The sequence below is a fragment of the Populus nigra genome, chromosome 12 (assembly GCF_951802175.1).
Source record: "Populus nigra chromosome 12, ddPopNigr1.1, whole genome shotgun sequence".
Classification (NCBI taxonomy): domain Eukaryota; kingdom Viridiplantae; phylum Streptophyta; class Magnoliopsida; order Malpighiales; family Salicaceae; genus Populus; species Populus nigra.
In genome coordinates, this window is record NC_084863.1 from 9,226,827 (window position 1) to 9,238,965 (window position 12,139).

The following is a 12,139-nucleotide window of genomic DNA, read 5'->3' on the forward strand; positions in this document are numbered from 1 at the left end:
TTTTGAGATAATGTGTGATGCAAGTGACTATGCGGTAGGGGCTGTCCTTGGGCAAAGAATTAGGAAGAATTTGCATGTTATCGCCTATGCTTCCCGCATGTTGGACGGTGCACAATGCAATTACCATACAACTGAGAAGGAACTTTTTGCAGTGGTGTTTGCTCTTGAAAAATTTAGGTCATATCTACTTGGTACAAAAGTCATTGTTTTTACTGATCATGCAGCTTTAAGGTATCTTTTGAAGAAAAAGGAGTCCAAACCAAGATTGATTAGGTGGATCTTGCTTTTACAAGAATTTGATCTTGAGATCAAAGACAAAAAAGGTGCCGAAAATCATGTGGCTGATCACTTGAGCCGACTAAGGACTGAGGATATACAAACCGAAACAATAAGAGAGACATTCCCCGATGAGCAGTTGTATGTGTTACATTCCTCTACAAGACCATGGTATGCTGATTTGGTGAACTATTTAGTCACCAAAGAATTCCCTCCAGGTTTGTCTACATCCCAAAAAGACAAGTTACGAGCTGATGCTAAATATTATTTTTGGGATACTCCTTATCTGTGGAAATTTTGTGTGGATCAAGTAGTTAGGAGATGTGTACCACAAGATGAATTTCATTCCATTCTTACCTTTTATCATTCTCATTCTTGTGGTGGGCATTTTGGAGCAAAAAGAACGGCCCACAAGGTACTTGAAAGTGGTTTTTATTGGCCTTCTATTTTTAAGGATGCATATCATTTTTGCAAATCATGTGAAAAATGCTAAAAAACAGGTAATATCACTCACAAGAATCAAATGCCTTTAACAAATATTCTTGTGAGTGAAATTTTTGATGTTTGGGGTATTGATTTTATGGGTCCATTTCCTTCTTCTTTTGGCAATCTTTATATCCTTCTTGTTGTTGATTATGTGTCCAAATGGATTGAGGCGAAAGCCACACGAACTAACGATGCTAAGGTTGTTTTAGATTTTGTCAGGACTCACATAGTTGACAGGTTTGGAATCCCTAAAGCTATCATTAGTGATCGTGGCACTCATTTTTGCAATCGTTCAATGGAAGCATTGTTACGCAAATATCATGTGACTCATCGAACTTCCACAGCATACCATCCTCAAACGAATGGCCAAGCTGAAATTTCAAATCGAGAAATCAAGTCCATTTTGGAGAAGACAGTGCAACCTAACCGGCGAGATTGGAGTCTACGACTTGGTGATGCACTTTGGGCTTATCGGACTGCTTACAAATCACCTATAGGAATGTCACCTTATAGGATGATTTATGGAAAAGCATGTCATCTACCGGTGGAGCTTGAACACAAAGCTTTTTGGGCCATTAAAAAATGTAACATGGATTATGATGCTGCTGGGATTGCAAGAAAGTTGCAATTGCAAGAGTTGGAAGAGATTCGAAATGATGCTTACGAGAATGCAAGGATTTATAAAGAAAAGACTAAGAGTCTCCATGACCGAATGATTACAAGAAAAGAGTTTAATGTTGGAGACAAAGTCCTTCTTTATCATTCGCGTTTGAAACTTTTTCCTGGAAAGTTACGCTCTCGTTGGATTGGACCATTTGTTGTTTCTAATGTTTTTTCTTATGGTGCAGTTGAAATTACAAGTTTAGAAACCAACAAAGTACTCAAGGTCAATGGGCATCGCTTGAAACCTTTCTATGAAGGTTGGACGACAGAACTCACCGCTTCTGCGGAGTTAGCTGAACCAATCTATGAAGAATAAGCATGCAACATGTCGAGCCAATGACATAAAACAAAAGCGCTTACTGGGAGGCAACCCAGCACAAAAAAAAAAAAACAGATTTGCTTTCTTTTTCCCTTGTCTTTTATTTTTCGCATTTTACTTTATTTTTGTCATTCTCCAATATTCCTTATCTTTTATTTTAACATTGAGGACAATGTTATGTTTTAAGTGTGGGGGTATTGGGAGAATGTTGGTTTTCTAATTTTGGTTTTCTTTGTTATTTTTCAAAATAAAAAAAATTATGTTTGATCTTTTGAACTTCCATTGGTTTTTGAGAATATGAGTATTATGTATGAGAATTAGTTGAGATAGATGAAGATATAAATCGAATGAAGGAGTGTGCATGCAAGTTTTAAGGTTTAATTGGTTTAGGGATTGACTTTGAGAATATGCCATGTTGACTTTATAGTGTTATACCAATGCAAGCTTTTGAGCCTTCAACATTATATTCTTTGATTGTGCCTTCTTTCAATGATATGTATCTTTAGAACTTGCTTCATATCTTGTTGAGATTACATTCATATTACATACATACATGAAGATGATAAAGGCATTAGGAATTTTAACCATTTGAGCCAAAAAAAAAAAAAGCCAACCTAAAGCATATTATCCTTAGTAAACCCCTTTTGAGCTTGTTTATCTTTTCTTTGCTTTATCCATGTATAAGCCTTAACTTTATATATGTTTTCCTTTTCCCTTGGCCAAGGATTAGTAGAGCATATACTAGTGATATTTCATGGAATTATGGTTGGAAATTATGTGAAAAGAAAGAAGAAGTGATGTTTGATGAAAAGATGGGCAAAGTTGCCAAAGGCAAAAAAAAAAAAAAACAGAAAAAAGAAAAAGAAAAAGAAAAAAGTGTTCCTTTATGTTCTTAAGATTTTATATTGAAAAAGCTTGAAATCAAAAGAAGTTAAGCATTGGTGATTAAAGATGGAAAATTTATGTGCTTCGATGGAATATCTTGTTTGAAATATCATTTTTCAGAATGCTCTACTTTCTTTGGTTTGAATCTTTTTCTTTTACTCTCTTTTACCTCACCTTTACCTTAGCCCCATTACAACCAGAAAATAAGACCTTTTGATTCATGCATTGTTTGTAATATGTTATTAATGGAGATGAGATTGAAGAGCAAGCTTATAGTAGAACATATTCATTGATTGAATTTGAGAGATTTAAACACATAAGCCCTAAACACTTGAGTGTTGGAGTGTATATCAATGAGAGGACCTATCACTTTGGCATGGCATAGATTTCATTTAAATCCCGACGATTAATTAAGTTTTGAACTTTCCTATAGGATCGACCCCTTGCTTGCTCTATACTATCTTGTTTATTGGGGTAATTAATTTGTGTGATCGCAAAACATCGCAACAATAACTCTCAACTTTTCCTCCCAAGTAACCCACTTATCTTGTTCAAGGTGACCAAAAGATTTAATCCCGTGGGATTCCCCTATAGTTAGATCTATAGTGGTTGGCATCTAATTGGGTGAGTCATCGGAATGCTCGTCGTTCTTTGTGATCTAGCAATGGGATTTGTCTCTAAGTTTTGTGGGTCATTGATAACTGGGGTTGATAATGGCGGTTGCAAAATTAGCTACTGACCGAATGTCCCTTCCCATACTACGCTCGCAGGAGTTTCTCGAGTAAACTAGTCATCCGAGTCATGTTACTTTTAACATCGTCCAGCTCTTTTTGGTAGTGAGCTTCAAAATGGGCTTTGTCTTTATTTTCCATTTTTTTATAAAGCTTAGTATTGTAAACTTTAATAGGGGGACCTATATTTTGAATAAACGATAAGCACATTCCAAAATTCATAAATACAAATGCATATAGATGCATAGTTATGCATGATGATGCATGCTTGGATGTGGGTTAGCCAAATTTCTAGACTGGCATATGGCCATCATTTGGGTAAGATATTTTTATCCTTTCATAACTAATAAGGGAACTTGATCAAAGCTAATGTTTAATAAATTTGTATTTATCAATACGATATGTTGCTCAAAAGATTGGGTCCAAGACCTATTCATTTAATGTTTATTGACAACTTTTACATTTGAGGATTAGTTCATTCATCATCATTTACAAGGGGAAAAGCAAAACCTTTGTTTCTTATATCTCTAAAAAAAAATCAGTTTCAGCTATACTTTGTTGATATCAATGAAAATCTCTCCCAACTTGTCAAGCACTGAGATGAATTCTTTGGGCATAGATAAACACTTAGTCATTCTGCTCATCCATGTTACTCATCTTTTCTGAGAGTAACATGTTGCTTCTATTCAGTTGATTATTGTTGGTATCAGTCATCTTATTATGGTGCTTCATCAGCTTGTTTTTCACTTCCAAATGTTTTACTCTGATTTTTTTCATTGTTGAGATCTCTCTTCAATAGGTTGATCTCATCAGTTTGGGAATTCCTGACAACTTTTCCTTTGGTTTTCGCTTCAGCCAGCTCACTTTCAAGCATCATATGTTCCTTATATAATTGTTCATATTGCTCAATCCGACTTTTTAATTTTGCTTAGACCCTTAAAGACATATCATCCCTTTATTGGCAATCATTGAAATTAGCTTTCAATGTCTCAAATTCAGTATTGGTTTGCATCCAACTTTCTCTCAATTCTCCTTGCTCTTTCTCAGCTCGATTTCTAGCCACATTTTCCTCTTTCAGCTACTTATTTAAAAACATGACTTTCTTGTCTTTTTCCATTAACTATTGCTCCATAAACTTCCTCAATTTCTCTTCAGTAAGGAGTTGTTACTCGAGGGAGATTCTGAAGGCTTTACAAGTGCCCAAACAAAGGCACCCATTGTCTTTGTCCACAACTCATCAGACAATTTGTTGCTCTTATCCACAAAGCTTTTCACTTTTCTTTTCTAGAATTCTTTATAGTTTTGCCTTCCACTTTTCTTCACTCAGATCATTCCATTTTTCCTCTTTAACTATTTTCAATGGTTTTTTACTAAACCATTAGAAATTGTTAAATATTGGCTTCTTGGTTTCTATATAGCTAATTAACCATACATATAGCAATTATTCACAGCATCCTATTGATCCTTTATCAATCTTCCTGCAATGATTGAGTGTTAGGATAGTTTCTATTTGTATTGTCGTAGTGAAATTTATCTGACTTTTTTTTACTCAACGAAAGTTACAGTCGCCTCTAAACTAATTATTCATGTTAGGTTCAGAAATAACACCAACCTGAAGATTCCTAATGCGAGTATCCTGCTCTTTTCTTTAGCAAATCAAGAGTCATTTTCTCTTCCTTCGAATACTTTTTTTTAATCATTTTCCACTTTACACCACCTGTACTTTTCTATGAAATCTTATACAAATCTGGAATTTTGATCAACTTGACCAAGTCAGTTATCACGTTGTCGCGCCTTTGGTGGAAATAAACCTTGTATAGATCTCTAAGGAACTCGGTGAGTAAACTATATTCCTCCAAGACAGGGCACATATCTATGTCCCGAAAAGTAATGGTACTCGAGGTCCAAAAAATGCATCAGAGTTTTAATGGTTGAATTCTGAATAGATGCCCTCGTAATTTCCACTATTCTTCTATATTTCTTCAAAAACTTCTCTTCGCTGATGCTTTTCACATATAAGGGGAGTTTTTTTAAGTTTTTTCCTGAGCTACTCAGGTTCCTAATGGGTGACAACTTATTATCATCTAGTCTCAGGCAATCCTTTTTTAACAGCTGTAGGGATTCAGATTCCAATTCGATCTAGTCTCAAGCAATCCTTTTTTAACAGCTGTAGGGATTTAGATTCCAGCTCGTATTCAACAGAAGTTGTTTCTTTAATGATGGTCATGCTATAAGTCCAAAGTCCTACACTGCGAGACGCTCAGGGTTAAGTATGTCTTAATGCAATAATGTTTATTTAAGGGACATATATCTTATAGGTAGGTTCTAATTCCTTTACAAGAGATAAGAATAAGCACTATCTAATCTTAAAAGAGTGTTTTTTTGTCCTAGTGATTGCCCTTGTGGAGCTATATGGGGCTTAGTAGGTAGTAGGATGATTTGCATACCAATCATTACAAGTCCAAGAACTCAACAAGGAGTTGAATGGTTTCACGAACTTAAACCCTGACTAAAAGTCATAGGGCAAGCCGTTACTCCCCTACCTAACTTGAAGTTTTCATACGCATCCTAAAGCAGTAAAAAAATGCATGAAAACATGTGTTTACATCCAATATACATATATGAGTAGGCTAACATATGCTAAAGTATAAATAAAATGAGGTAAACAAAAATAAATATGGAAATTTAAACACGTTGCAGACAAGTAAACCACATAAAACACAAAGCTCAGTCCAATATTGTCATAAGAAAAACTCTCACCAATAGAGTCATCATTCTATCGCACGTGGGTGTGAGGTGTTGGGGGTTTGAAGGAGTCATCACCTAGTTGTTTAGTTCAAGGTCACTAGAAAATCCGGGTATGCTAGTTTTATCAGATATTCAAAGGGTAAGAGACTAGTTATGGCTAGGAAATGTATTAGCACCCCTGCGCACCCTACTTGAGATAAGCTGCTTTGTATGGTTTAGAGGTTTTGATGTTTTTCTGATTGGTGGTTTAAAACATGTCTTCCTTATTCTCACAAACCACATTAACAATGATGAATATAATTGGGACCAAAACAATAACAAAACAACAATAAAACTTAGAAAATGCATTGATTTTTAATCTAAAAAACTAACAACTAAAAAACAGAAGGCGTGCTTGGACAAAATGAACTTCAAAATCCAACTTTTGTCATTTCTAAAGACCAAAGTAGTAACCCAAAACCTAGAACTGTCTTTCCATCAACAAAAAATAACACTCCTCTTTGCTGCCACTTTTGGGATTCATTGAATCAAAACATGTAATATAATGTGTAAAGGCAATCAATAACATGTCGAAACTTTTCAATGAACACAAGAGATTGATCTAGGAGGCCTAATGGACTCAACTTTCAAGGTTTAAAAGTATATACCTTCTTAAGTTAGAAAAATTCAAATCTGAATTGATTTTTTGATATTGTCTTCCTTCTTCTTTATCTTCAGACCTTACCAGATAAAGTTAAAGTTTCCAAATCCTTTTATATTGAATTACCTGCACCTTAGCCAAAGTTTCTCCTTCTTCTCTCTTTTGCTCTTTTCTTCTTCTCCTTTCTCTTCTTTTTTTGCTCCTAGATGCCCCTCCTTTTATAGATGGATTCAGGTCTTCTAGATGGGTTTGTTAGGGTTTTAACAAACTAAAGCCTAGCTAGTTTTGCCACAGAACCAATGGTTTTAGGTTTTGGTGGTTCTGTAAGAAATTTAAAGACCAATGTGAGGTGTTTTGGCCTTTAGATCTAAGGAGAAGGGTTTTAGACCCTTGATATGAATCCTTTAGGGTTTTTAAATGGAAATACACAAAAAAACATTAAGTGGTTTTCTACAAATTGGTGTCTTAGTCAAGGTTGACTGGGTTGGTTACTTTCGTGGCTTTGCTAGAGCAACTCTAACGTTAACGTTACCTGAGACCACTTGGACTTGGTAGAGGGGGTGCACACCTTTTAATCATATTCATTCTTGTTTGATTTGGAGGTCTATAACTACATATTCAAACATTTGAAAGTGTTCTCAATTGAATGGTTGTAATGTTGGCTGATTAAGAACAAGATGTTTGTGGAGATCAATGAAGAATATGGGATGTAAATGTTTGATTTTAAATACATAGGGTTGTAGAGGGATGTTTCTCAATTGAATGATAGTGGTTGCAACCTCTAGAGTGGTCAGAAACATCACATTCATTTGCCTGAAAGTGCCTACCCGATCAACCAAAAGTTAAAGAAGAAGATGCATGGTATCTTGAATGACACTATTTTGGCTAATCCCTACATATTAGGTTTTTTTTATTTGAGATTTGACATTTTTCAATTTGATCCCTATTTTTCGAATTACATTTAATTTTACACTTAATTTCCCTTTAAACTCCTAATTTCATGCAATTGCATCCCTATCATACTCAATTGTCAGCCTCAAATTTAAACGTCTTTTATAAGTTCATCCTTGGTCTCTGATTTGTTCAATTGGACCCCCAGATGATCGTCAAACTTCCAATTTTCTTTGATTTGACCCCTGATTTCACATGATTTTAGTCCCTAAAGTTGCGTGCATTTTGCAAGTTGGTCTTTGGTTCATAATTTGTTCAATTAAGTCCCTATTTGCTCATCAGATTTCGAGTTTGATATAATTAAGCCCTTGATTTGACCAATTAAACTTTTCAAAATTCAATTTCGGTCCCCAAACTTGATTTGTTTCAATTTACATCAAAATTGACTCCTAAAAGTTCATTTCTCTTGTGATTAAGCACTCAATAAATTTATTTAAACCTTTCTAAATTCCAATTGAGTCCTTAAACCCAAATAAAGCATTTTTACTAATGTGTTCTTTAGTCAATCAAAATTTTAGGTTGCTAATTCGAACATTTTGGTTTACCAACTCTTACTTAGCATTTCAGTCTTTCACCAACAAACTTGGGCAGTCCTTTTTAGGCTTGCTTCATGTGTATTTCCTTGTATATATTATTATTTTTCAGTTTTTTTTGTTAAAATAGGTAGTAACAATGATGATAAAATCAACCTAGATTAACATGATCAATATGTGACATAATATATGAAATCGGGATAACTCTGCAAAGAGAAAAGCGAAAAAAAATCACAAAGCTTAGGACCCGGTAACCTAACATCAAAGAAAAAAACTAAGTCAACCCAAGTCAACTCTACTAACTTGTTAAACACAATATGAGATTGGGATTACACAAATATTTTTTTTTAGAATAGGACCTAGAAAAAAAGACCAAAGTTAAAAAATGATGAAAAAAACCTCAAGCCAACACTTGTTAAGTTGATTAACCCACACCTAGGATAACTTTGCATAAAGAAAAATGAAAAATATTACAAAGCTCAAGGTTCAATAATTTAATGTTAAATGATAAAATTGAAAAAAAAATTCATAAAAAAAGTAAAAAAAAATTAAGTCAATCTGAGTTCACTCGACGAACCTGCAACCCGATATATGAGATAGAGATAACCCCACAAAAAAAAGTGATATAATTCATGAAGTTCAAGGCTCAATAGCTGAATGTCGAATGATGAATCTAAGAAAAAAAAACTAAAAATGACTAAGAAAAGAGACCAAACTTAAATCAAGCTAATCTTTAAAATTGATGACCTGATTTATGAGACCATGATTACCCTATAGAAGGTAGGCATAAAAAAATAACATAGCAAAATTTCCAATCATAAAAAATAAAAACAAACAACAATCAAAATAATGAGGACCAAATCCTATACAAAAAATAAATGAAAGAAAATAACTAGGGATTAAATTGAAAAACAAAATAAATTAAGAAAATGATAAATAAAAAATGGAAGACCAAAATTGGATACAATATTAAATGAAATAAAACAATGAAGGACAAAATAAATAAAAAAATCAAGCAAAGGATAAAAAAATAGCAACCAAAGAATGAGTACCAAATTTGATTAAAAAATTAAATGAAATAAAATGCATAGGGATGAAATTGAAAAAAACAAACTTCAAACAACATTAAAATAAGTAAAAAAATAGAAATCAAAATAATGAAAATCAAATTTGAAATAAATGATAACTAGAGGACACAATTGATTTTTTGAAGGCTTGATGCAAATACTAAAGCTTAAGAGAGAGAAAATAAGAGGAGGAAAAAAATCATCGTCGTCGTACCACCGTGAATATGACCGCGCACGTAGCTCCATCAGCTGCACCATTACAAGACGCATCGGATGACATGATGGTTGGTTTTTTTTTCTCACTAGAAGACTCCCCAAACGTCGTTAGAAAAGCACGAAAGGTGATCGCACACTGATGTGAGCTATGCACGCATCAACACTTTTTATCTATTTATTTATTAATATTTTAGTATGTTAAGTTACTAGACAGCCCTCAAGGAAGGGCATCTAAAAATTACAAAAACAATATTGTAAAGACGAAAACCCCCTTCTAAACTATCCTTAAATTTTTTAATTTTAAAGGTAAATCTATCATTAAATTGTACTAAAAAAATATGAAAAGACTAAAAAATCCCTATCTTTCAATTCAATATTTTTTAACTGTTAAGGGTATGTATGTCATTTTACAATGCATAAAAATAGAAAAGACAAAAAAACCTCTGGGCAAAAGCCTTATATTTTTTGTTTTTAAGGACAATAAAGTTATTTTAGTATGAAAAAAAGCATACCAACTAAATGGTCCCCAATGAGTTTTCTAATGACAATTATATCCCTTGAAATGATGATTTTACCCTCACAAGCTAGGGAATTGTTTTGTGTAAAAGAAGGGAGGAAAACAATCAACTGTGTTAATCTATAATGAATTGTCTCACATGCCATTATACATTACTGATTTCTTTTAGGTTTTTTTACTAGATTTTTTTCTACACTATAATGCCGGTGGGTCAATTGTTTTCTAACATAAAAAAAGATATTAAGATGATGATAACCTAAGTGAACCCTGGTTAACTTGACTAACCCGCGACCCGGAATAACACCAGAGAAAGAAAAGTGAAAAAAGAAAGAAAGCTCAAGACCTAACAAAGCTAATTTCAAAAGATAAAATTGAAAAAAAAATAAAAAAGAAATGTGAAAGATAAAAACTTGAGTTAATCCAGTTTCATTCTACTAACCCACCACCCACGACATGGGAGTGCGATAAGAAAATTTATTTTTTTAAAACAAAATAACCTAAAAAAAGGGATCAAAGCTAAATAAAAAAAATATTGAAAAAAAATTGAGTCACATTGTGTTAACCTAACGAATATGTGACCCAAGATAACTTTATAGAAAAAAAAACATAAAAAAATAAATCTCAATACCCAATAGCCCAATGTCAAAAGATCAAATTAACAAAATTAAATAACATTGGAAAACAAATCCAAATCAACCCTTTTTTAGTTGACTAACTGTGACATGAGATAACCCAGAGGAAGCAAAGAGTAAAAAATAGAAAGCTTAAGGCCCAATATCCTAATATCAAATGATGAAACTAAAATAAAATAAAAAAAAATTGAAGTTAAATCGGGTTAATTTTCAAAACAAGCAATTGTGGTCATGAGACCGAGATGACCCTACATGAAACAAAAAAAATCTTGAACAAAACTCTTAACCATAAAAAAACTAAAAAAAAACAAATATTAATCAAAATAATAAGGGTCACATTTGGTATAAAAACCAATGAAATAAAAAAAATGAGGGACTTAATAAAAAAAGAAAAGGATAAAAAAAGTAATTAAAAGAATGAGGACTAAAATTGGATAAAAAACAAATGAAACAAAATGTTGAGGGTCTAATTGAAAGAAAAAAACAATTAAAAAAAAAGATAAAAAAACAATTAAAAGAATGAAGAATCAATCTGGAAAAACAATGAAATAAAATAAAATGGTGTGGGATAAAATTGAAAGAAAAAAACAAATAAAAAACACAATCAAGAGAGTGAGTACCACATTTGATATAAACAAACAAAACAAAATCAAATGGAAAATAAATAAAACTGAAAAAAACAATTTAAAAAATAATCCAAAACAAAGAAAGCTCAATCAAAAGAAAAAAGGATCATTATTGTAAGACAATAAATGGGACAACCTTGATTCTTGATTTTTGGTTGGGATGACACAAATTTCAATTAGTGGAGAGAGAAAATAAGAGAAGGAGAAAAAAGCTAACCGCCATGATTTGAGCAAAACACGCTACCCCATAAGCTTTGCCTTTATCGGATGTTTCAGATAATACGGTAGTTAGGAGATTTTTATTGCCGAAAGATGTCGCACGCCCTACTCATAGGGTGCAAGTGACGTCTACTCGGTGTGTGGCCCACACGCGCCAATATATTTTCAAATTATTATTTTTTATTTATAAAAATAGTAATGCGCTCCTAATCCAAATAGAATATAACAAAAAACCATGACAAAAATACTAAAATACCGTTTGACTCATCCTTTAATTTTCTTAACTTTAATGACAATGAAGTAATTGTACTATTTGTAAAAAAATAAAATTATGCAAAAACCCTCTTAGTTTTTAATGTTTTTTTTTGCCTTTTAATGATATTTATGTAATTAAATTGTATATAAAAATATAAACTACTAAATTGTCTCTAATCAATTTGCAAATGACCTCTAGGTCACATTAAAAATACCATTTTACCCCATTAGTAAGACAAAAACTTTGTATTGAAATGGGTAAAAAAGTAATTATATTATGCAAGTCTATAATGAATTATCTCACCGTTATTTAGTTTTTTTTATAATAATTATAATTTATAAATTCAATTTTTTTCTTGAATTTAATTGACCATT